The 24857-nt window shown below is 42.9% G+C and overlaps 1 pseudogene; it reads right to left on the reverse strand.

Annotated features, from left to right (window-relative positions):
- Positions 1–17553: 17553 nt before the first annotated feature.
- LOC115841226 (small nucleolar RNA SNORA18) lies at positions 17554–17677 on the reverse strand (annotated as a pseudogene).
- Between the last annotated feature and the right edge of the window lie 7180 nt (positions 17678–24857).

Raw genomic sequence — 24857 nt, forward strand, 5'->3', positions numbered from 1 at the left:
TTCACCTCAGGGTGTCCTCCCTTTCCCTTTTCTTTCCCTCTCCCCACCCCTATCCTGAGAATCTGAGTGTTGTAGAGGGAAAAATGAATATATTGGTGTCCCTGACTTTCTGGAGTTCTTTTTCACTCAGAGGAGACGGTGACATGCATAAAAATGCCAGCATTTTTTGAAGCCTTTGCTCTCTATTTATATGACTGTCTGGGTTTTATATGTCAGTCTTCCTTTCCATTCGCTGATGTGTTGAATACTTTAGCTCCCAGCACAAGGTCTTCCCCTCTAGTCCTTCTTCTAAAATCAGGGAGCTCAACATCCTTTCGGGTGGCCTGTGCAGCAGTCAGGACTCTCAGCCTGTCACATTCACCTCCGACCTTTTGCTCTAGTGCCCTCAGCTCTGCACTCAATGCATCTTTGGGTCATCAGCGTTAAAACTGGAACTCTGAAGGGTCTAAGCTAACCAGCTGGCCCGCCAGTCTTATGTCCGTACATGTGATGTTTCATTGTCTGTGTTAACTTGGCTGGGCAAGGGTGTGACTGGAGAGCTGGTGAAACATCATTTCTGAGTGTGTCTGTGGTGGGGCTCCTGCAAGAAATTAGCATTTGATTCAGTAAACTGAATAAAGAAGATCCCCCCTCCCCAATATGGGTGGACATCATCCAGTCCACTGAGGCACCTAATACACCAAAAAGACAGAGGAGGGGCGAATTCTATCTCTCTGATCGAGCTGGGAAGCCTGTCTTCTCCTGCCCTCGTACATTAGTGCAGGTTCTCAGGCCTGTGGGCTCTGGGATGGGCACTGTTGGTTCCTCTGATTGTCAGGGCCTCAGGCTTGGACTGAAACGCATGACCAGCTTTCCTAGGCCCCCAGCTTGCAGACAGCAGATTGTGGGCCGTTCAGCTCCTGCATCATGTGAGCCAATCCCTCAAAGCAAATCTTTTTCTACATATGTATCTATATATATCCCATTAGTCCTGTTTCTCTGGAGACTCCTAAACCATCGTGTGTGTGTGTGTGTGTGTGTGTGTGTGTGTGTGTGTACAGAAACATGAAACTCTGGATCAGGGAACAGAACTTTCATGTACTCACAGAACATCTGTCCCCCACACCCGAATTCCCCATGGCGAGACAAGGCAAGAGGCAGACTTATCTGTGTCTGCAGGGGTTTGTATCACAGCAGAGAAACTGAAATCATGAAACCCAGAGTTTATATTGGAACTGCTGGCATATCTTCCCAACCTCCCCTCTGGAGACAGAGAGAGAGAGAGAGAAAGACACTTTGTTTTTCACTCTGGAATATAAACAGATCCTCTCTTGGGGGAGGATAGGAAGGTCTTTACTGGAATGTAGGAAATTGACTCTGGGGGAAGCAAGAAAGCTATCTTTAAATTTTATTATTCATAAAATGTGAACAGTTGTCTCTGGGGAAGAGGAGACATTCTGTATCTTTATAGTATGTCAACTTCCATTGTTCAGAAAATCCTGGCCATGTAGGAACATGTAGAAATTCAGGAAGGATTGTCTTCTTGCAATCTACACCTACACGACCTCTAAAATCTCCATACCGAACATCTCAGTTTCTGACTACCTGCTCATGTTTTTCTAGCTCACTTATTCCAGTACCCAGACTCTAACAGACTCTAATTCTTGCCTTCTTTAAGATATCTAATTCACTTTTTGATTTGTTTGTTTATTTATTTTTCAGTCATCTGACCCACCATCTGCTACTTTCACTTCCCTTTTAACTCAGCCTAAATTTCATGTCCCATTAGTATCATTAGTATCAGTGTCCTGAGAATTCCCTTAGTCCCAGGCAAACCAAGATGGTTAGTGGAATTTATCACCAAGAACTAGCTACGATAACAAAAACAGCACAATGGTTGCAAAGCCTTAGCATTTCAATTAAGCTTTTGGAAAACGAGAAGGAAAGGAGAGATTTGAGTCATAATTTCACTAAAATGCTTTTTTTGTGAAGTCTCAAGACCGGTTCCGTTTGAAGAGCCACAATCCATTCATGTGGTTAGGCTGACCTCTGTTGGGGATGGGCTCTCAACCACAGTCACTTGAGAGGTGATCAGTGAGCTGCATTTTTCTTTTAAAGTTTTTTATTTCCTTTTCTATTCAGAATGAAATATGCCTCCCATAAAGTTTCTCCTCTGACATTAAACACACGGGGGAAGCTCTCTGCAGTTGTGCTGCTGACGTGTTTTGTGGGCCTGCCGTGGAACCGCAGAGTGGCGAAGATCAGGCCTTTGGTTCCCATGTTATTCTTAGTTATTAGCAGGGAGAACCCAACAAGATAGTTAATTTGAAATTGGATCTCTAAGTGCTCGTCTTTGCATCTGGTGTGTCCTCGGCCTTGACATACTGTTATCCCAGATTTCTATGTGTGTTTCTCCTTTGCTTCCTTCAGATCTCTGATTAAATGTTGCCTTATTAGACAGCCCTTCTTGACTACATTGTATAAACGGCATCTCTTTCCCTGATACTTTCTATTATCCTTCGCCTACTTTCGTTCTCTTTCGACCAGTCAACCACACCTGGAATCTGCTCGTCTCTCTCTCTCTCTCTCCCTATCTATCTATCTATTCATCCATCCCTATTCCCACTAGAAAAAGGCAGGGGCTTTTCCTATATTGGTTACCGCTGTATCTATAGCATCTCAGACAGGACTCCTGAGGGGACCAGTAGATGCACAATATATACTTCTTGAATGAATGAGTGAACGAATGGTCAGTGTTTCATTAACATAAAGCCAATCATCTGAAAGACATTGAGCGGCCAAAAACAATGCCTCAGTCCTTGCAAAGGAAAGTGGTCATTAAAAGAATCACACAGCAGATTGTCTTTCCACAAGTTAATGGCCTAGTTACCTAATTTCACCAAGTGGAAACAGAGTGGTAGTGGCAGCATGTGTCACTCACAGGTCTCTGAATGCAACTTTGTTCATAAACAGACTTTGCTCTTGTTCTTGTTCTTGCTATTTTTCCTTTCTCAAACGGAACTGTAAATTCAGGGCAGTGATTCTTCTCTCATTTATCTGTTGACGTTAAATCAATATTAAGGCTTTTTAATAGCCTAAAATATTATTAGTCATATATATTATGCCCTTCAAGATATGTTTACTGCATATAGATTACTCGTGTTGTCCTTATTATAGTCTAGCCAAGTTGCCACTGGGCGTATTAAAAACTCTCTAGTGCTTATACCTGAGGCCGCACGGACAGAGGAAACCATGCCACACAGTTCACACTGGACAGAGAATAAGAACTATTTTTCCTGTTAATATTCCTTGATTAAATAGGACTTAGGTAAACATTTTTGCACTTTTAACTGAAAATACATCTAAGAAGATCGTAACAGCTGACAGTGCTTGAGAAAAGTGGTAAAAAGCAGTGCTTTAAACTTCTATTCAACTTCTTATTCTGACAATTTCAGACTTGTAGGAAAGTTGCAAGAATATTGAAAAGAATTTCTCTAAGCCTTTTTGTTTCTTATAAATTTATTTATTTTATTTATTTATTTTTGGCTGCGTTGGGTCTTCGTTGCTGTGCGCGGACTTTAGTTGTGGCGAGCGGGGGCTACTGCACTTCGTTGCAGTGCACGGGCTTCTCGTTGCGGTGGCTTCTCTTGTTGCGGAGCACGGGCTCTAGGCACGTGGGCTTCAATAGTTACAGCACGTGGGCTCAGTAGTTGTGGCTCGCGGGCTCTAGAGTTCAGGCTCAGTAGTTGTGGCGCAGGGACTTAGTTGCTTTGTGGCATGTGGGATCTTCCTGGACCAGGGCTCGAACCTGTGTCCCCTGCATTGGCAGGCAGATTCTTAACCACTGGGGCACCAGGGAAGCCCCTCTCTAAGCCTTTTATCCAGGTTCCCATGTTAACATTTGCTACCTTTGTTTTGCTCTATTGCTCTTTTCATCTCAAATATGTTACACACGTACACCCCCGGAGTTTAATCTTCTCTCTTTGTATATGTTTTTTTCTTCATTTTTTTGAAAGTAAGCATCAGACATGATGCCCCTTTACTCTTAAATACTTCAGTAAATATCTCATAAAAGCAAAGATATTCTCTTTCTAATCAAAGTACAACTGCCAAATAAACAATTAATATTGATATTATGATCTAAACTACAGACATTATTCACATGTTGCCAGTTGTTCCAATAATATCCTTTCTAGCAGAAGAAAATCCTGGTTCACACTTTGCCCCCTGCTGTTCTGTCTTCTTGGTCTGCTTTAGTCTGAACACTCCTCAGTGTGTCTTTGTTTTCATAACCGTATAAATTTGGAGAATATAGGCCAGTCATTTTGTGGACTGTCCTTAAACTTGTTTTTATGGGACACAGCCATGTGATTGGGTTCAGTGTCTGCATTTTTGGCAGGAATATTGCAGAAGCACAAGATGGCATGTGTCCTATTGCTAGTGATATTGACTTTGATCATTTCATTACAGTGGTGTCTGCCCGTTTTCCCCATGGAAAGTTATATTTTTTCATTGTAATAAATAAGCATATTATGGGAAATAATTTGTCAGTAAAGAATATAAAATTCCTGTGACTCATCAAACTTACTTTTTATCCACTAGTTTTAGCATCTGTTAATGATTCTTTTGAAATCAATTATTACTATGATGGTTACCAAACAGTGGTTATCTAATTCCATAACAGTGCTGCTTTAATCAGAAATAAGTTATTATGTAATAGTTTTTTATCTTTTCATAGTTTAATTATTTTCTTAATGGATTTGTATGCTCTCATTTTTTCCCCACTGCTAGTTTCCCCACTGCTATCTAAGGGATCCGTAAAAATTGCCTAGGTCATTTGGTAAAAAGCTACTGATTTTATAGATCATTTCCTTCTTATAATAAGTAATTGTTTGCATTAGCCATATTATTTTAATATTTTAAAAAGTATAGATGCTGTCTGTTTTAAGAGAGCAACTTTTTTATATGTAAAGCGGTATCTTAGCCCTACTCACTATCTTGGGGTTAGGTTCCTTCACTAAAGCTTAAATTTACCGGGCATGGGTTGATTTTTTTTGCCAAGACTCTGATATTAGCAGCAGGGCGCACGAGCTGTCGATAGAATTTTTTTTTTTTTTGTCACAAGTGGCATTCATCTTAATTTCTTTCTTTTTCTTAACTATATGACACTGTGTGGTAAATATTACATGATATAGCAAAGAGTTTCCTATAACTTTTATATTATGACTCAGTTAAGGACACTTTAAAACCAACACTACTGGGCAAAGAAGTTTTTAAAATTATATATCATTGGGTAGTCTTTGCAATGGCATTTAAAAAATTTACTAACCTGACTGGCTAAATAAACTAGACTCTGCTCCTATACTAGAAATTTTTCTCTCTATATATGTATTTCTATATATACATATAGTATGAGGATATGAAGGGTGAACATAATATTTACCAATCTACAAACACTACCTCTAAGTTTATACACACTTTATCTCTGGATATTAAAATGTCATAATTGCTAAAGTTTAATGACCCTGTTAAGAGGAATGGAGTAGGTCTTCATCTTTTAAAAATATATATAAAGTAGTGATAGTACCAAGAAAATTTAAAAATTACTTTGTGATAAAATGGGAAAAATTCTAGCATGGAACTCTAGATGCTGCCAAAAGAGCATTTGTTGGTGGTTTGCTGATAATCATGTATAACTTCCACTCTATTATCAACACCATCATCAAATCATGCCTGTAGGAAGGCTCAATGAATACTTTTGGATGTATAACTTGTTGTTACCATAGATGTGTCCTTCATATTTGTTCATTGGGTAAATTGTTTAAATTAGTAGCACCTTAATATATTCAGTCCATGATTCTTGAAAATTCAAATTTAACTTACTTATTTTTGTTGTTGTTTCTTTTACTTTGGGTTGGCAAAAGTTGAGGAAATAAGTTGATTGAAAGGATGTTAGCACTCGCTTTTATCCAAGATGAGCCTTGTTGGTGACACTGCAGTGAAGTAATACACTTTGTATCGATAGCAAGGGAGACAAAGGTATCATAATTTTGTGAGGCTAGAGACCACGTACACCTTTTCTCTCTCTTCCTTTATAGCTTTATAATAACTTTATAATTTTCTCTGCCCAATCCCACCTCACCTCCTCATCCCCTCCATTCCCATCCCTTTTCTCATCCCCTAACCCTTCTTGACCTACTTCTCTTATAGCTTAACTTGAACTAGTTTTTATGTTCAGAGATGGGTGTTTATAATACATAGTCTTCACAGATTAAGTATATTTATGGAGCCGAAGTGGAAGCTTTATTCTAACCATCAAGAACTTTTCGAATTGCACAAAAAACTCTCAAATTTATGGGAATACAAGGATTCAAAATATACTATTTTTAAAATTATATTTTAGAAATTTTAAACACTCTTAGTCTTAAAGTATACTGTTGGCAGTGAAATAAACATATATATATATTAATTAATTAATTAACTGTTATTCTTCAGCCAATGCAATTTTTAACAAGACTGCAGCCGACAGATTAATAAGACGTCTCTAATTCTGATGAAATGATTCGTTATACAGCTTGTCTCTATTTTCATATAATTTAAAGATCAATGAAGCAACAGAAAAATAATGGTGACGAGAGAGCTCTATAGCCTCACGACTGTGTTCTGATCCTACTTTTTTGCTGTAAGACTAACTAGCTTATGATTGTTGCAGTTTGCTGCAGTCAGTACAAACAATCAGATCATTTTTACAGTGTTTCTTACACTAGAGTCAATTTTTTTTCCTGGAGTGATTTCTTTTTCCTGCTAGCTCTCCAATCTATTCTCTCGCCAGAATCTAAACTGCTCAGGCACCTTTTTGTCCAAACGGATCCACGCTCAGCAACAGTAGATGCCTGTCTGAATAGCAGGGAACATCCTAAGGGTGGAAGTGAATCCCAATGAGAAGAACACTGAATTCAGAGCCAGAGGCCAGAGTGCTTCCGAGTACGGTAGGCTGATAAATGACAAAGTCCTTTCCAGTCTCTCCTTACCCTTCACGCAGGTGACAACTTAGTGCTTCCTTGTCTCGGTGGAATTTTCCTGTAGCGGGTAAAGGAGGTGTATGGGTACATCAGTTCCCTTTTGATGTGTAACCAGCCAATCACCCCAAAATGCAGTAGCTTGAAACAACCATGATTGACAATTTCTCATGACTGATTGTGGCGTTGGTTCTTCTCTCCACAAGGAGTTGGCCGGACTCACTAGTATAACTGTGTTGAGTTGCGTTTGTCCGAGAAGGTCTCTCTCGAGTGTCTGGGGCGTCGGTGCCAGCCGTCGGCGGAGGCATCTCATTCTCTCCCCACTTGCTGCCCAATTCCACGCGGTCCCTCTTTCTATCAGGACGTCCTGGACTTTTTACCCAGAAGCTCAAGGATCTAAGAGAGCAAACGTCAAAGCTTCCGGGCCTATTAAGGGCTAGTCCCCAAACCAGCAGAGTGGCTACTTCTGCTGAAGTTATTGGGCAGGTCAAATTCTACTGGACAAGGCCAGCCTGCTTCAAGGGGAGGGGAAATTCCACCTCTTGATAGAATTAGTGTCATGCGCACGCAGGGAGGGGAGGAATTGTTGGCAACTCATTTTTGAGACTATCTATAAGAAAGGTACGTTATTTTTTAATGCTGCCCAGATTAATTTCTCCCATTTTTTTCAGTAGTCATATCCATTTTCCCTCAGGAAATTATTCTTCCTACTCTCAATCCACGTGCTTTGGGTGAAGTCCCATCCCCAGCTCAAGTATAACGTATGGGACTTGGGTTTAGGTCATTCAGTGCATCGTATTACATTAACCACCGAGGTCAGGAGTGAAATGTGATCTCATCAAAGTCAAGTGAGTGCAATAAAGTTTGTTTCCCTGGTCATTGTGGGATAGAGAGCCTCATTCCCTTCCCTAGTGGTCTTGAAGCTAAAATGGTGATGGTAACAAGAGATAACAGAAAAATCATCAGAGAACAGATTCAAGCAAGAAGTAGAGCCCTAAGCTGGAGAGGGGAAAAACAGACCCTGATGACATAATTGAGTCCTGGATCTAGCTTGCTGAGGCCAGAACCCCACCTTGGTTTTCTCAGTGTTGTAATGCAATACATTTCTCTCTGTGTATAACGCCCGTGAGTTCACTGGATGGGAAGAGTTCCAACTCATAAAAGTAGAAAGTTAAAATTGTCTGCAATTCCATTCCCTTCTTGGCCTCTGTAGCCCAAAGTTTAAATGCCTTGAAGAGAAGGGAGTGAGGAGAAAGAATTCCTCTGTTAGAAATATGAAGAAAGAAGGAAGGGTTTTTCCAATATTAAAAACGAGGTTTTGTCAACTTGAGCTTGGGAGTGGGTGGAGGAGACATCAGTTAGGATCTGACATTGCCATGCGCCCTCAGGGGGTGGCCAGGCCTCAGAAGGGTTGACAGGGTAGTGCACATTGTGAGGCAGGACCCTAGGCTCCAGTGCACTCACTTTTCCAGAGAAACCCCAGCGAAGCGTGGCACGGATGCTGCAGAGCCGGCTGGCTTGAAGGACTCACGGAGAATGGGACCGTGACAGCTTGAGAGCAGGCTCTGAAAATAGCACACTGAGCCCCAGGGGTTCTGCAATATCCTCGCGAGGAGAGACCTTGGGACCCTCAAGGTCGAGTGGCCTGCCGTCCTGAGGGAGTTCAGCTTCAAGTTGATGTCAAAATCACTTTTAGAACATAAAACAATGACTTTGTGTACATTGGAATTTGTAGACTGGGATTTATGCTTATTAAGCACTAATAAAATACATGAATTAAAGCAAATTGTTTAACATTTCTGGGCAGGAGTGTTCTCCCATACACCAGCTGGAAGATGAGGGATCATGAAATCAAAATATCTTGTACGCCTATGATAACCGGAGATTATGTGTGTGTAAAATTTCAGTGAAAATATTGAGCACCTACTGTGTGTCAAGCACTATGCCGGATGCTGGGGACACAGTGCTGAGAAGAATAAGCCTGGTTCCTGCCCTCCCAGAGCCTGTAGTTTAATAGAGACGCAGACAATTAGAGATGGAACCACAGTGCAGTCGGTATGATGGGAGGACGGGCTATGTTTGGGGCATTTAGACGGTGGTTGTGCCTGTCCAAGTCTGCAGGTCATGGAGAGCCACTGAATCCAAGTTGGAAAATAAAGACAGCAGATCTTTACAGAGCAAAGTGGGAAAGGAGGTTTGTTGGGGGCAAGAGTTGTTATAAGCCGAAGGAACAACATGTTCAAAGGTCAGAGTGGAGAGAAAGCATGGCAAATTACAGGATCCTGAACGGTGAAGCACAGGTTGAACATAAAGATTGATGTGGTGAATGACAGCCATGAGAGGTAAGGCTGGAGGGCTGAGCGGACGGCAGCCATGGCACCAAGTCCCTTCTATGCGGCTTAAAATGTTTGTCTTGGGCTTCCCTGGTGGCGCAGTGGTTGAGAGTCCGCCTGCCGATGCAGGGGACACGGGTTCGTGCCCCGGTCCAGGAACATCCCACATGCCGCAGAGCGGCTGGGCCCGTGAGCCATGGCCGCTCAGCTTGCGCGTCCGGAGCCTGTGCTCCGCAGCGGGAGAGGCCACAACAGTGAGAGGCCCGCGTACAGCAAGAAAAAAAAAAAACAATGTTGTCTTAATTTACCAATTTATCCCTACCCTCACCTGCCGTTTCCCCCCTGGTAACCATAAGTTTGTTTTCTACATCTGTGACTCTCTTTCTGTTTTGTAAATTGCTTCATTGGGATTGACATATACACACTACTATGCATAAAATCGATAATAAGAGCTACAGTATAGCACAGGGAACTCTGCTCAGTACTCTGCAATGAGCTATATGGGAATAGAATCTAAAAAAGAGGGCATATATGTATATGTATAACTGACTCACTTTGCTGTACAGCAGAAACAAACACAACATTGTAAATCAACTCTACTCCAATAAAAATTAACTACAAAATGTTTGTCTTGGGGCTTCCCTGGTGGTGCAGAAGTTAAGAATCTGCCTGCCAATGCAGGGGACACGGGTTCGAGCCCTGGTCTGGGAAGATCCCACATGCTGCGGAGCAACTAAGCCCGTGTGCCACAACTACTGAGCCAGCAAGCCACAACTACTGAGCCCGCACGCCTAGAGCCCATGCTCCGCAACAAGAGAAGCCACCGCTCACTGCAACTAGAGGAAGCCCACATGCAGCAACGAGGACCCAACGCAGCCAAAAATAAATAAATTAAATAAATAAATTAATTTTTTTTAAATGTTTGTCTTATTTTGATGTTTAGGTGAAGAATTTTAAACCAGGAAATTACATAACCGATTCACATTCTTAGGATGATCAATTGGGCTGCTGAGGAGAGGATAAAATGGTGGGGGGAATTGTATGCTGTAAATCGAATGGTTTCTGGCAGGCCACTCCTGCTCTGAAATGCTGTTGTCACTTCCAGGCTGTCATTTCCGACTCTGGCCCAGATGTTCCCCGTCCAATTTACAGAATCAAAATCTACTAGCGCTCTTTGGTGGTCTCAGGACAGCTCATTTCTTTCCCTATTCAGCTTTGCCCATCGTATTTGGCTCTTGTCCTCAGAGCTCTGCTAGCAATGCCACTAACTAGTCTCACACAGACGGATAAGTCACTGCAGGATCTGAGCCTCACTCTGCTGTTGGGGAACTCCTCTGACTCTGCCCCAAAATATAGCAGCATCATTATAAATTAATAGTAATAATCCACTGAATTCAGAGTTGTTGGAAGAGCTGCATATGTGATGTTTATGCAAAGGACCTAGCGCATAGCAGGCACTACAATACATGACTATTATTTATAGCTGATCTGATCTTTCGAGCAATTCCATCCTCCTTGCCCTGATCTTACCTAGAGTAAATATATGAAAGGAATCAGGATAAATTTATACCATATTTAGGTCTATCAGCACAAGAGATAGTATCATACCTCAAATGTTGCAGCAAAAACATAATACCTGGCATCTCCAAAGACGCAAAGGAATAAAGAAATTTGAAAGTGATTATCTTCATTAAAGAAATATATGAGGTGTGACTGAAGTGATGTGGCTTAAATGGGACTGTGAAGGCTATAGTTCCACAGCCACACAAACAATGAACCTCCTTATTTTACAGTTGACAGCAGGAGTACTAGATAGATAAGGGATGTCTGGTACTTCTACATTAAGTGTAGATCTCATCTGAATTGCATTTTCACTATTGTGTTTCTGATGTCCTGAAATAATTTATTATGCTACAAATATGCTCATTTTTTTTCTGGGAATTCTGGACAATTTTTGTATTTATGAAACAGAAGTAGAGATGTAGAGTCATGGATGTAGAAAACAAACTTAAGGTTACCAGGGGATGGGGGGGGGAGGGATAAACTGGGAGATTGGAAGTGATGTATACACCCTACTATGTATAAAATAGATAACTAATAAGAACCTGTCATAGAGCACAGAGAGCTGTACTCAATCCTCCGTAACGACCTCTATGGGCAAAGAATCTAAAAACTACAACAACTACGACAAAGTATGAGTTTGGAAGAGAAACATAGATTGGTTCATACTGGAAAAGAACCATCAAATCATTTTTATCCTTTACTGTATCTAAAGTAAATTGAACAACATTTAAAACTGCTTTACTGGTGGAAAAAAATGATGTCTCATTTGCTTCTGGTAGTTGGACCACATTTCACAATAGACTGAAGGTGAAGTTTCTTAACTTTCCCCCCTATCCTTTGGGGCATGTAGAATGGCATACCCTTCAATGAGCTTATTTTACATGCAGAATCTACATTTCTTCTTACATAAATTATTCTAACTTCTGCCTGTCACACTTTACTTTTACTATCTAAAGGGCATCTGCGATCTCTTAAACATTTTTATGTGACTTTGAAAACTGGTGTTGGTTGTGCTTATTTACATAATATAGCACACATGTGATAATTTACAGTGTACCACATCACCTAACACTTTTGGATAAAATTACAGATCATGGTCATACTTCCTGATTTTTCATTTAGATCAATGTCAAACACTCTTAAAAATATTAAAAAAAATTTTTTTCTGCAAGTCTGGGAAGAAAGACACTAAATTTGAAAAGTTTTTTTTTTTTAATTTTGAGGACAATCAAAATATACTAATGTTATCCATAAATATTTATTGGTCTTTGGCAACATTTTTTCTAAATTATTATCAATGAGCCATAGTGTACGTCTTCCCAACATGGCTAGTTTTAAAGAGGAACTGTCTCTTATTCCATTTTGTCCTGATGGAGCTATCAAACCCAAAATTTTATGTTCAGCGTTCCCTCTGTCTCTCAAGTGGTAGCTCAGGGCTGGTACATGAGCCATGCAGACTGATGGTAGTGTGTCAACCTCTTGACAAAAGCGAGCAGCCCACAGGTGGTCACAAGACCTCCAGCAGAGCCAATCAGACTCCTCCATAGACTGTGGTACAGTGTCCGGAGTGAGAAAGGTCCTTTGCTGTAGGGCTTCTATGCTGGGAAAAGGTAATCACAGAAGGTTAGTGCCATCTTCCATGTCACATGTAGAAAACAGAGACACCTTCTGAGGGATTTTACATCTGAGAGGCACAAAGTGCCTACCCAGGGAGGAGGAGAAGTGTAATTGGTATTGAAATGTGTTAAGACAACGTTACAAGAATGAATTGTTCTGTAGAGAGAAAGGAAAGGGTGGAGATATTCCCGAAGCAACATCCACGTGAAGTTCTAAGCTCATAGGCACCCATCACAAAAGATGCCCCTTATTTGTGATCCGTAGAGGAAGGGCCTCTGACGACAGTGAAAGGCAAGCCCAGGGACAGTCAGCTGTGAGTGTTGAGTAGGGTCACTGGCCAGAGCCACCAGACGTCAGGGCGTCACTCGGTTCAGTCTTCTGACCTATGACCCCTTTCAAGGTGTGGTGGAGTTGGGCCCCCCTGGTTTGAGAATAGAGAGCTGTTGATAGGAGTACACTGTGGGCAGCCTGGAGTGTCTGGAGGACGCTGTGGAGACTTCGTAGAACCTGCTAGGGAGGTGTGTTCACAGCCTGCAGGTCTGCCTGGAGGAGACGCGCTGATCAGAGCCATCGCACCTCTCGTAGGTGTTATTTAGTTCTGCTTGTCCGCAGGCTAAGCATGGATAGCTTCTTCCCTGGCTGTGCCCCCTGAGCTCCTGCACTGGTTAGGCAGCAGCTGGGAGGAGGGTAAGGTAGCTGAGGATTTAACACGAGAGTGACCATCGCCCAAATGTCTTCAAGAGTGAGCTAAGCCTGACATCTCCCAATAGATGGAGGGGGGCGGGGAGATAAAGACATCTGTAATGAAGCATAAAGTATTTTCCCTGATCCACTGAAATGTGAGGTGAGAGAAAAGAGCATTGGATGGAATTAGGAGACTCCTAACCCCTTCTCTGTCAACGATCGATGCTTTGAAGGACACATTAAAATTATAATAATCATTTGAGTCTCAGGGTCTTGATACAGCACATTCTAATTTCCCTGTAATGATTAACTTCAATTGAGTAAACTCAAATGACCACTCAGCACTCAGAGGTTTGCTGTTATCACTCTCTTAGGTGACGTCTCATACTCCTCTCCTTTCTTCATGCCTTACACAGCCCTTCCTTTTATAATTCGTAAAAGAGGAACTCATTTAATACTTAGCTGAAAAACAACAACCAAATGGAACAAAAAATGCTACGAGGGGCTTCCCTCGTGGCGCAGTGGTTGAGAGTCCGCCTGCCGATGCAGGGGACACGGGTTTGTGCCCCGGTCTGGGAAGATCCCACATGCCGCGGAGCGGCTGGGCCCGTGAGCCATGGCCGCTGAGCCTGCGCGTCCGGAGCCTGTGCTCCGCAACGGGAGAGGCCACAACAGTGAGAGGCCAGCGTACAGCAAAAAAAAAAAAAAAAATGCTACGAGCGGGAAACTGTTCCTCTGACAAAGCCCACTGCAACATCCTTGTCTGTAGCTGTCCGCCCCCTCCTCCCCTCTGTGGACGGGCATCCTGCCCCTGTTTACCTTCCCTCTCGCAGCTGCGATTTCTCCTGCCCCCTGATTTAGTCACAGAAGCATATAAGCACGCTCTGGAATCCACCTTCCTCTCATCATGCCTTTCTATTCCCAACATCCTTGCCCTGTTTCTCTTCTTCCTCTCAGAGCAAATTTTCTAACAAGATGCAACGTTTTCACTTTCCCTTTTCTTTCACTCTTCAGCGCAATCTGTTTGCTTCCATTCCCACCACTCTTCAGATATTACCCTTATCAAGGTCACTAGGAATCTTCAATTTGCCAGATTTAAAGAATACTTCTTCGAGCCTTCCCTGACTTGTCCCTGTATCACCCCTTCTTTGGAACAATCTCTTCCCGCCCCTTCTCTCACTGTTTCCAATCACATCAGCCACTTCTCTACTTCACTGATTCCTACTCTTCTGCAGTACATCCAAGGATAATCCTCAGGTTCCTTCCTGGAATCTCTCTTTTACCCTCCCCCCTAAGTAAGTCCTTCTATTTCTGTGGCTTTTAATAACATCTCTATGCTGTGAAGACATACAAGTCCATCTGCAGCTCAGTTCAGTCCTCAGTTGTCCAACTGGCAACTTGACATTTCTACTGGGATGTTTTATAGGCATCTCAACACTTAACATGTACAAATGAGGTCTGTCCAGGACCTCTATTTCCTCCCTACAACTCCTTCATTTTAATAAATGGAGCCTGAACGGGAAACCCAGGAGGCATTCTTGACCCCTTTCCCTTCTTCAACTCACATCAATCAAACATCCCATCATGTCAGTTTTATGTCCAAATTGTCTGTCCAGTTTTCTCCATCTCTCCCATTGCTTCAATTCCAATCAACATCATCTCTCAACTGGCCTGGTTTTTCTGTTCTTTTCTCTTCCATTCCCCTTTTCACAATGCAAACAAAATAATCCTTTAAAAGTAGGAATCAGCTCAAGTCACTCTACTACTTAATATACATTAACATTTTCCCATTGTAGTGAACCTGATTTGCAGACTCTCTACAATGGCTTATAATGTCTAATGTGGTAGGACTCCTTGCTGTCTCTCTAACCCTACATCACCTCTCCATCACTCCTCACCAGCCATACTGGCCCACGTCAGCTTCTGGAACAAGGTAAACTCTTTTCCTCATAAAGTAAATCTGAAGTGGGACCTGAAATCTACATTTCTAACAAACTACCAGGTGATATGAATGCTACTCTTTCAGTTGCAAGGGCCTAGATTGACAACCAAAGCTTCAATTCACTTTTCTATTTATCCTATAGATGATATCTATTGGCCATCCACTTAGTGTAAAAACTACAGGGAGGAACGTAGGTAATGAAAAGAGAATAAGGCACTCTACCCAGAGAGGAGTGATGCTCTGATTGAAGGATAAGGTAAGTAAGCTAGTCACTCCAGGGAAAACGGGATCCATTTAAAAGGATGTGGAAGAACAATTGATTAGGAGATGGTGGATTATAAGAGGACAAAAGATGCGAAAGTTCTGTCTCAAAAAATAGGTATTTCCACAGGTGAAGGAGAAGTAAATGACAGAAGTAAAGGTTCTTCGGACATAAATTATGGAAGATGCTAATTATAATAATAGCGTTAATAAAACTAATAGTAGGGGCTTCCCTGGTGGCACAGTGGTTAAGAATCTGCCTGCCAATGCAGGGGACATGGGTTTGAGCCCTGGTCTGGGAAGATCTCACATGTCTCGGAGCAACTAAGCCTGTGCACCACAACTACTGAGACTGCGCTCTAGAGTCTGCACTCTAGAGCCCACGAGCCACAACTACTGAGCCCGCGTGCCACAACTACTGAAGGCCGCGCGCCCAGAGCCTATGCTCCACAGCAAGAGAAGCCACCGCAATGAGAAGCCCGTGCACAGCAATGAAGTGTAGCCCCTGCTCGCCGCAACTAGAGAAAGCCCGCCCACAGCAGTGAAGACACAACACAGCCAAAAATAAAAATAAATAAAATAAATAAATTAAAACAAAACAAAACAAAAAACTAATAGTAGCAATAAAACTAAAATTCATTGAGCCTTTACAATATGCCAGGTGATTTCAAAACGTATCTATTTATTATTTATGTACATAATGTATTTAAATATAGGTTTATGTATTATATATTTATACTTCAAGCCATATATATTAATTATATATAGTATAATAAATATATATTAAAATTATAAATGTATTATTTATTATATATAATATAAATTATTTATTATATAAGTTCATTTAATCTTCAAAATAACCTAGAAGTTGGTGCTATAACTATGCTGTTTTCCGGGGGCAGAAGTGGAGGAGAGAAGTTAAGCCACTTGCCCACGTTTACCTGTTTAGTCAGTGGCAGAGACAGGATATGAACGCAGGTGGTTTGTAGCAGTTGGTGATTACAAAACTCAGACTCTAGACTCCAAACCATTGCATCAGATTCCTTCTAACATCCTAAGCCTACCAAACTAGAATATATACTTCAAGTCGACCCAATGTTATTTATGCATGTGATGGTTTTAGAAGCTCTGCTCCAAACTAAGTGAATTCTGAGAGCTCTTGTAATTCTGAGGTTTTATTATAAAGCTTCTGAGGAGTATTTAGTGGCAGCAGTGGGTGCTTGCTCAAACTATAAGCATTTAATGGTGAGAGGATATTAACTAGAAAACTCCCTTTTTTCCCTAAAAATGGGTGGTGATGGGGCAAGTGCAGTTAGAAAATATCTCTCGTGGGTTAAACATGTGAACAATACATGAAATAAAATAAGGACTAAAATGTATACTGAAGGGTCACCTAGCATAGTTTTTTTTTTTTTTTTCACATATCTGAAGTGTTTGTCTTTAATTCCATATAAATTTCTTACAGATTATACCATCAGTTAGCTGAAGTGAAAAAGCAAAAGGAAGAGAAAGCAAAGCAAGATGCAGATGCCCAAAACAGAGCAAGGGCAAAAGAATTTCGTAAGGTGAACAGCCAGCCTCACAATTTTTCATGTCTAAGGCACATCAGAACTATAACTGATAAATTGAGGGAACTCCACAGAAAACACTAGAGAAACTTCGAGCCAAAAATATATGCTGACTTTCCACACAAAGTGTAAAGGTTTTTTTTTTTTAAATTATGTGTAACATAGACAAAATTATTTAAGTCAATTTTTAAGGAATTTCATGTTCTGATTCTTTCCAAGACCAATCACCTTAGTTCCTCCAAACTCATAATCTTCAAGATAAAATAGCGCTCTCTGAAAGAACTTGTCATGTGAATCAACCCACAATTCTTTTAGTTGGGCTTCTTCGATCTCCAGTGGAATATGGACACACTTCAGAATGCCCCACCTGGAATCTTTGGGATCCAATTTCCTCAAGTGATTTACTTTAGGACCATATTTAGGGTCAGGGGATGGATCTGCCTGGTTCTGAATTTGACAGCCTCTAAAAATGTATTAGGTTCAAATCATATTCACTCCTAAGCCATCACACCCTAGAACAGTAGAGATGATCGGGATATGCCAATACCTAAGATAAAAGAAGTTTGACTGTTAGGTTTTTCATAGTTTACTGTCGTGTAGTTCTTTCCCACAGATCTAACAGGTAATTCTATGAGTAAAGGAAACCACGCAGTTACTCTATGAGGCGTTTCCAACGAAGGTTTTTTAAAAGATACACCAATGAGCCTAACTCAAGAGAGATGCTAACATGATTATAAACGTCAATTGCATAGAGGACAGTGCAAGAAACATGCCACATTCTTTAAAAGTGTGTGAATACAAACCAAGGCCATAGAATATATAGGGCACTGAGGCCTGATACTTTCCACACCCTTAAGTCTATGGGCTCTAAATACGAATCTGGTGTGTTTACAAAATAAGTATGGATACAGACCAAACATTAAAGAGCTGAGAACGGAAGTAATAACGAGAACAAACAGAAGAGAGGAATCACGTCACCATCCGGGGTTTCTGGTGACCTGGGGGATCTGACCAAAGTTAGCTATTTTGCTCTTTGACTTCCTCGTCTATTTTGCTTGTTATCCCCTCACCCCGTTTTCTTCTTCTTCTTCTTTTTTTTTTTTTTTTGCGATACGCAGGCCTCTCACCGCCGCGGCCCCTCCCGTTGCGGAGCACAGGCTATGGACGCGCAGGCCCAGCGGCCATGGCCCACGGACCTAGCCGCTTGGTGGCATGTGGGATCCTCCCAGACCAGGGCATGAACCCGTGTCCCCTGCATCGGCAGGCGGACTCTCAACCACTGCACCACCAGGGAAGCCCATCTTCTCACTATTTTTAATGCCTTACTCTTTTTTCTTTTTTAAAATTTTTTCTTTTCTCATTTTATATTTTTTTGCATTTTTGTATTTATTCTTTTTTTATCTTTTCCTTTTTATTTTCTTTTTCTTAATTCTTTTACTCTTTTAATTTTTCTCGTTTTAAAATTCTTTGTGCCTTTTTTCAGTTTTCTTTTTATTCTTTTACTTTTCTCACATTGTTCGTTTTTCTTTTTCTCAGTTTTCTTTTTCCTTTATTCATATTTTCTTACTTTTACTTTTTAATTTAGTTTGTAGGGTTTTTTTTTGTTTACTATTATTTTTGTCTGTTATTGTGGACTGATCCCTTTATAATGACCAGTTAATTGGGTGAACTGTATTAGTCAGGGCTCAACAGAGAATAAAACCAATAGGATATATATGTATTTTATATATACATATATATAATATGTATATATGTATTTTATATATATAATGTATACATATTATATATGCTATGTATCGTATATATTTTATTATAGGTTATATAATGATGTATTGCTATTATATAATAATGTAATTGTTATTTATAATTTTATATTATAGTATGGATTTATTATAGATTATATGCATATATGTATAATAAGGAACTAGCTCACAGGATTACGGAGGCTGAGAAGTCCCATCCCACCATCTGCCATCTGTGAGCGAGAGCCCCAGGAAAGCCAGTGGTGGGATTCAGTCCAGTCTGAGCAAAGTCCTGTGAACTAGAGGAGCTGATGGTATAAATCCCAGTCTCAGGACAGAAGAAGACATGATGAGCTGTCCCAGCTCAACAATGAGACAGGAAGAAGGCAGAAAACATTCCTCCACCCTCCCCTTTCTGTTGCCTTCGCAGACCCTCAGTGGAGGGGAGGCTGCCCACCCACACTGGGGCAGCGGAGCTGCTTTGCTGAGTCCGCTGGTTCAAATGCTCACCTTCTCCAGAACTGCTCTCACAGACACACCCAGAAATAATGTGTAATCTGGGTCCCCTGGGCCAGTCGAGTTGACACACAAAATCAGCCATCATGTGGACTTTGGGTCCGGCCTTACTTTGAGGGGTCAGATTTTCACCCTTTTAAACTGACCTTTTAGAAAATGGAGCAGTGAGCCCCACGCACTGCGGGGCCTCTCGGCCACCTCGGGTTCGACCCAGAAAGGCAGCCACCATCTCCTCAAGCCTGTTGGCGATGGTGGGTGCACATCCTGCCTGGGAACGCGGTGGCCGTGCAGATCAGTAACCTGGTTCAGCAGAGCTGCACCAAGCTCCGGGGACGGTCACACAAAGTCCAAAGCACGAAGGCCTTGAAGCCCTTGCCGTGCAGTGAACCAGTGGAGGAGACTTGTCCCATTCCCTCATGGCCCATGGCAGCAAGAAAGAGAGAGAGAGAGAGAGGCCTGAGGCAACCTCCACCAGATCTTGTCTGCTGTACCGTCCTGTCCTCAGGGGTGGCTCGTCCTCAGGGACTGTCGTGGCCTGATTGTCTGTGTCCCGCCGAATCCATATGTTGATGCATTTGGATCCCCAACAGATCCCCCATGGATATCCTAACGTGGCGGTATTTGGAGGGGGGCCGTTGGGAGGTGATTGGGGTCAGAGGAGGTGATAAGGGTGCGGCCCCATGATTACAGGAACAGGAAGTGAAACCAGAGCTTTCTCTCGCCACCATGTGAGGACACAGAGAGAGGCAGCCATCTGCCAGCCAGGAGGAGAGTCTCTCCAGGAACCAGATCCACTGTACGTTGACCTTGGACCTCACAGCTTCCAGAACTGTGAGAAAGAAATATCTGTAGTTGAAGCCACCCAGGCCGTGGTACGTTGTTACAGGAGCTCAAACTGAGTGAGAGATCCAAAGCAGAAAACCTATTTTTGGAGGCTGATGGTGCAGGTTTTGGCCCCAGCAATGAATTCCCCCAGGGCAGCAAGCTGGGCACCTTCTGTGGCACTGCCCCACATGCTGCCCGGAACTCTTCCAGGGCGAAAAGTTACCACAGCCCTGCAGTGCATGTGTATGGCCTGGGAGCCATCCTCTACAGGCCGGTCAGCGGGTCCCTGCCTTTTGATGGACAGACGACAGGAGATGTAGAAGCAGGTACTGAGTAGAGCAGACGGTATCCCACGTGTCCACGGAGTGTGAGACCCGCTCATGAGATGCCTTACCCTCACCCCCAGCAAGAGAGGCACTTTAGCAGAAACCATGAGCAACCATGGATGAACGTGGGCCTTGAGGACAGTCAGGCCTTGCGCCGAGCCACTTCCTGACCGCAAGGATCCCTGAGAGATGGAGTAATGGTGTCCGTGGGTTAGACACGGGAAGAGGTCCAGGACTCCTTAATGGAGCAGAAGTAAGACAAAGTCATGACCACCTGTCTGCTCCTGGGCTACATGAGATCCAAGCAGGGGGGCTACGCCATCACTCTGAAGCCCCCAACTTCAGCTGGTCCCACCAACACCTGCACTTCTTCCCCATCCTGCAAGGTACAGCGCAGGGTTTCTGCCAACCCAAAGCAGCGGAGTTTCAGCCAACGTGTCATTCTCACCTTTAATTCTTACTCGAAGAGAGTCAGAGTAGAAGCAACTCAGAAAATCAGTGGCTGATGAGGAGTGGAAGTCAGGACAGAGGCCAGCAGCGCATCTAAAGCGCCTTCCAGGGCTTCCCTGGTGGTGCAGTGGTTGAGAGTCCACCTGCCGATTCAGGGGACGCGGGTTCGAGCCCCGGTCCGGGAAGATCCCACATGCCGCGGAGCGGCTGGGCCCGTGAGCCATGGCCGCTGAGCCTGCGCGTCCGGAGCCTGTGCTCCGCAACGGGAGAGGCCACAGCAGTGAGAGGCCCCCGTACCGCGGGAAAAAAAAAAAAAAAAAAAAAAGTGCCTTCCAGCCTTTTCTCCTGCGCGGAGACGAAGACAACCTCCCTAGCGCACCCCCCCAGGGTGGCCCTGTGCCTGCCTCTCCTCCACGGCACCAGCAGCCGTGTAGGAACCCCAGACAGTACCATCTCCCCCCAGGGCGTATCCTCCAAAGGACACTCCCTTCCCTGTGGGCAGCTGGTGCAGGCGCAGATCCAGTGGAATTTGCCTGATAGTGTGAGGTGTGACCCAGGCCCTTCTTCAGGTGATATCCGGGGCTAGCAAGGGGCCACTGGGAGGTTTTTCATCTCCTCTGCAGACGCTCGCGTTTCAAGTCAGCCAGAAAAAAAACGAGCATCAAGTTGAAAGCAGACTGCAGTAGATCAAACGTCACGCGGTGGGCAGCAGAGGCAGGCGAGGCAGTGATAAAATCAAAAGTGTCAGGAGGTCATTATGGTCTCTGCCCTTCACATGGAGCCAGAAGGTCATGAACTCCACGGAGCCCCACAGGGCGCTGCTGGAGATGAGGCAGGTGTGGACCAGAATGGCTGCGGGTGGGAGCAGAGCAAGAAGTACACGCTCTGTGTGTGCATCGTACACCAGCCAGGAAGACTTCGTGCAGTGGAGCGTGCAGGTGTGCAAACTGCCCTGGTGTCCCCTCCACAGGGCTCAAACTAAGAGGGTACCCAGCACCTCCATGGCCTTCAAAAGCATAACTGCTGAGCTTAAAAGTCTGCCAGGAGCAGTCTGGGACAAGAGGGGAAGCCATGTTTGTGGAAGAGGAAGGATGGCTCTATAGAAATACACACACACACACACACACACACACACATATATATTCTAACTTATATATTGTGTTTAAATACAATAGTTAAAAACAAACAATAATGCCCTGCTTTATTGTTACAGCTGTCACAAGACACTTGTCCACAACTTTGCAAGAGAAGGTCTTGACTCCTTCAAAATTCTCTTGTGATCCAACCGAAAAAAAACCCCCAAACCAAAAAAACACCAAAAACACCAAACCCTTCCCTTCAAGGTGAACGAAAGCCTGGTGAGACTATCCTAAGAACAGGACTCATGTCAATGGACTGGAAAGGGGACTATATTTGGGAGGTGTGGTGTTGTTTTTTCTTGCTTGAGGGAAAACAAGGCTTGAGGGTCACATCTATATGATGAATATTGCTATGAAAAGGCCATTCCAATATTTTAAGCCTAAAAGAAACAAACAGAAAATTAAACTAATCAGCAGAAACGATATGAGTCTTGTGGATGGCATTTCCACTCCCTGAAAAACCAGCTTGCTCTCCAGAAACCTCCCTTTCATCATCATTATCCTGCTCGAAGATCCATGGCTTCTTCTTGACTCTTTCATATATAAATTATTTTGACTGGCTTTTATGGCCACCCATAAACTATTTCCATTCATGTTCTCTATGAATATTTGCATTTGCAACTAACATTTGTATAGCTCTTTAACATTTTCAAGGTCTTTTTCAAATGCATTATCTCATTTAAATTTGACTCAGACTTTTTTTTTCTTTCCTTCCTACTCCTAACATCACTGCAGTAGACTTCAGAATCCCTGTGGATGACCTTCCCAACACCTGTCCTCAAAGTCCCTCCCCTCCATACCAATTACCATCACCTCCACTGCACTTCGAAAATCCACTCCTTTGGTCTTACCCTGGGCCTTACTCCCAGTTGTTCAACTTCTGAGATCTTGAGGTCTAATTCAGCAAAATTTGAACATAAGGTGCTGTCTGTCCCCATCTTTCAGCTTTATTTCCACTAAATTGGCTTTTAAACTTCATTCACACTTTTAGAAACTTTACCGCTTCTGTTCCCCGAGTCCCAATCTACTTCCTTTCCCTGCTGAGCTACAAATAGGGTGTCTCCGTTCCCTTCCTGCCCCCCACTTCCTCATTACCTATTGTCCTTCAAAGTTATCTGCTCCTCAACTTTGACAATACTCTTGCTAATTGTTGGAGGAGCTCATCGTGAGGACGGACGTGACTGGAGAGTTGAACCCAGGCAGTGGAGGCTCCTCACCCCCTCCCTGTCCTTGGACTGTACTTTCTGTCCACTGTTCCCACACTCGGAGGCATTTTCAGGGACGCAGCCTTGAGAGAGCAATGCGTTATTGAGACCATCTGGATGGTCTGCATTGCTGAACCCGCTTAAGGGCTCTCGCTATAAACTCTGAAGAGTCTGGCGGGCAGGGGTGGACATCTGCTGGTCTTGTGGCCCCCAAGACAAGCCTCCTAAGTCAATCCACTCCCTTATTACACCTGCTACCTCCCAACCTGGAGTGGCTGCCTCTTCTTTTTGGTCTCTCTTTGTCCCCCATGTACGGGGGCCAGTTTCAGATTTCACCCAGGAACCCTTGACGTATTGAACCGGCACTCTTGTTTCACCAGTGACTTGATAACTGCTACATCCAGAGGGAACTTCTCAGCCCTCATCTTATTGGCTCTGTCTGTGAAATCTAATCCAGGTGACACTACTCTTTCTTCCCGACACTCCCCTCGCAGGACTTCCTCTGGGTTCTTTCCCTAGACTGAGATGCTACTCTTGCACTCCTATTCATGGACTCCTGTGGCCCACACTAATTAACGTCTGTGTGTTCTGATCTCCCACTGATGGTGTTCCTTCCTTTTCATTCTACATTCTCCCAAGATGAATCAAAACTGTGGCGATGTTGGAATGACATCTGACAGAGCCAGAAAAGGCTCACGCAAACTCCAGTCACTCTGTGCCTAGGTCAAACCCCTGAAGTTTGCAATAGAATGTGGAATGAAACGCCTCCACCCATCTCAGGATTTAGCTAAATCCTCAATTTTGAGTTCGGTGGTGGATTAGAACCTCCATATTCTAAAAAAGAAGTGCTAGTCTCATCCGCACAGGACTTGTGAAGAGGTGGCCCAGGCAGTGGGGTTGGAGAAGAAGGACGAGTGGGGAGATGGTTTGGAGGCAGAATCAATCGTAGGGACTGATGGACAATTAGGTGAGAGGAATGAGAAAACAGACATACTGGAGAATTGGCGTTATGAATAGAATATATTGAGGCAATGAGTTAATTGAATTCCCATATAAAATTATGTAATTTATTAAAGCTCAGGTGAAACAATGGCTTCTTTGTATCTGAGATCCAGAATATCGATGCCCATTTGTATGGTCACTGTAAGGGAGATTACTTAAACGTTAAATTTCGACACATTAATTTATAATCAGCCAAAAGAGAGACAGCATCAAGATCTTGATTATTACATAGCAGTATATAATGAGATCTATCTCTATTGTATTTCAGAATTCCTACTGGGAGTATCTAAAATATTTATGAATTATTTTTAATATTGGAAGATGATACCACCATCTTTCTCGAGCATGTGGCTATCCACATAACTATTGAGAGAGAGTGTGGTGAACTGATTAAGCTCGTGGACTCTGGAGCATTTCTGCTTGGGTTTGAATCTCACGTTTCTGTTTATTATCTGTATGAATTTGGGTAAGTGATTTATTTCTTTGTGGCTCAGTTTCCTTATCAGTAAAGTGGGAATAACTGTATCTCCCTTATAAGTTTGTTGTGAAAACTATATGCGTTAACATAAAGCCTTTAGAACAGTGCCTGACACAATAAACCACACTTAATTTATAATTATTACTTTGTATTTCAGAATCATGGTATAATTCCACTGGAAAAAGAATAGTTCTAATTTTAGAATTAT

The sequence above is a fragment of the Globicephala melas genome, chromosome 21 (genome assembly GCF_963455315.2).
Source record: "Globicephala melas chromosome 21, mGloMel1.2, whole genome shotgun sequence".
Lineage (NCBI taxonomy): Eukaryota > Metazoa > Chordata > Mammalia > Artiodactyla > Delphinidae > Globicephala > Globicephala melas.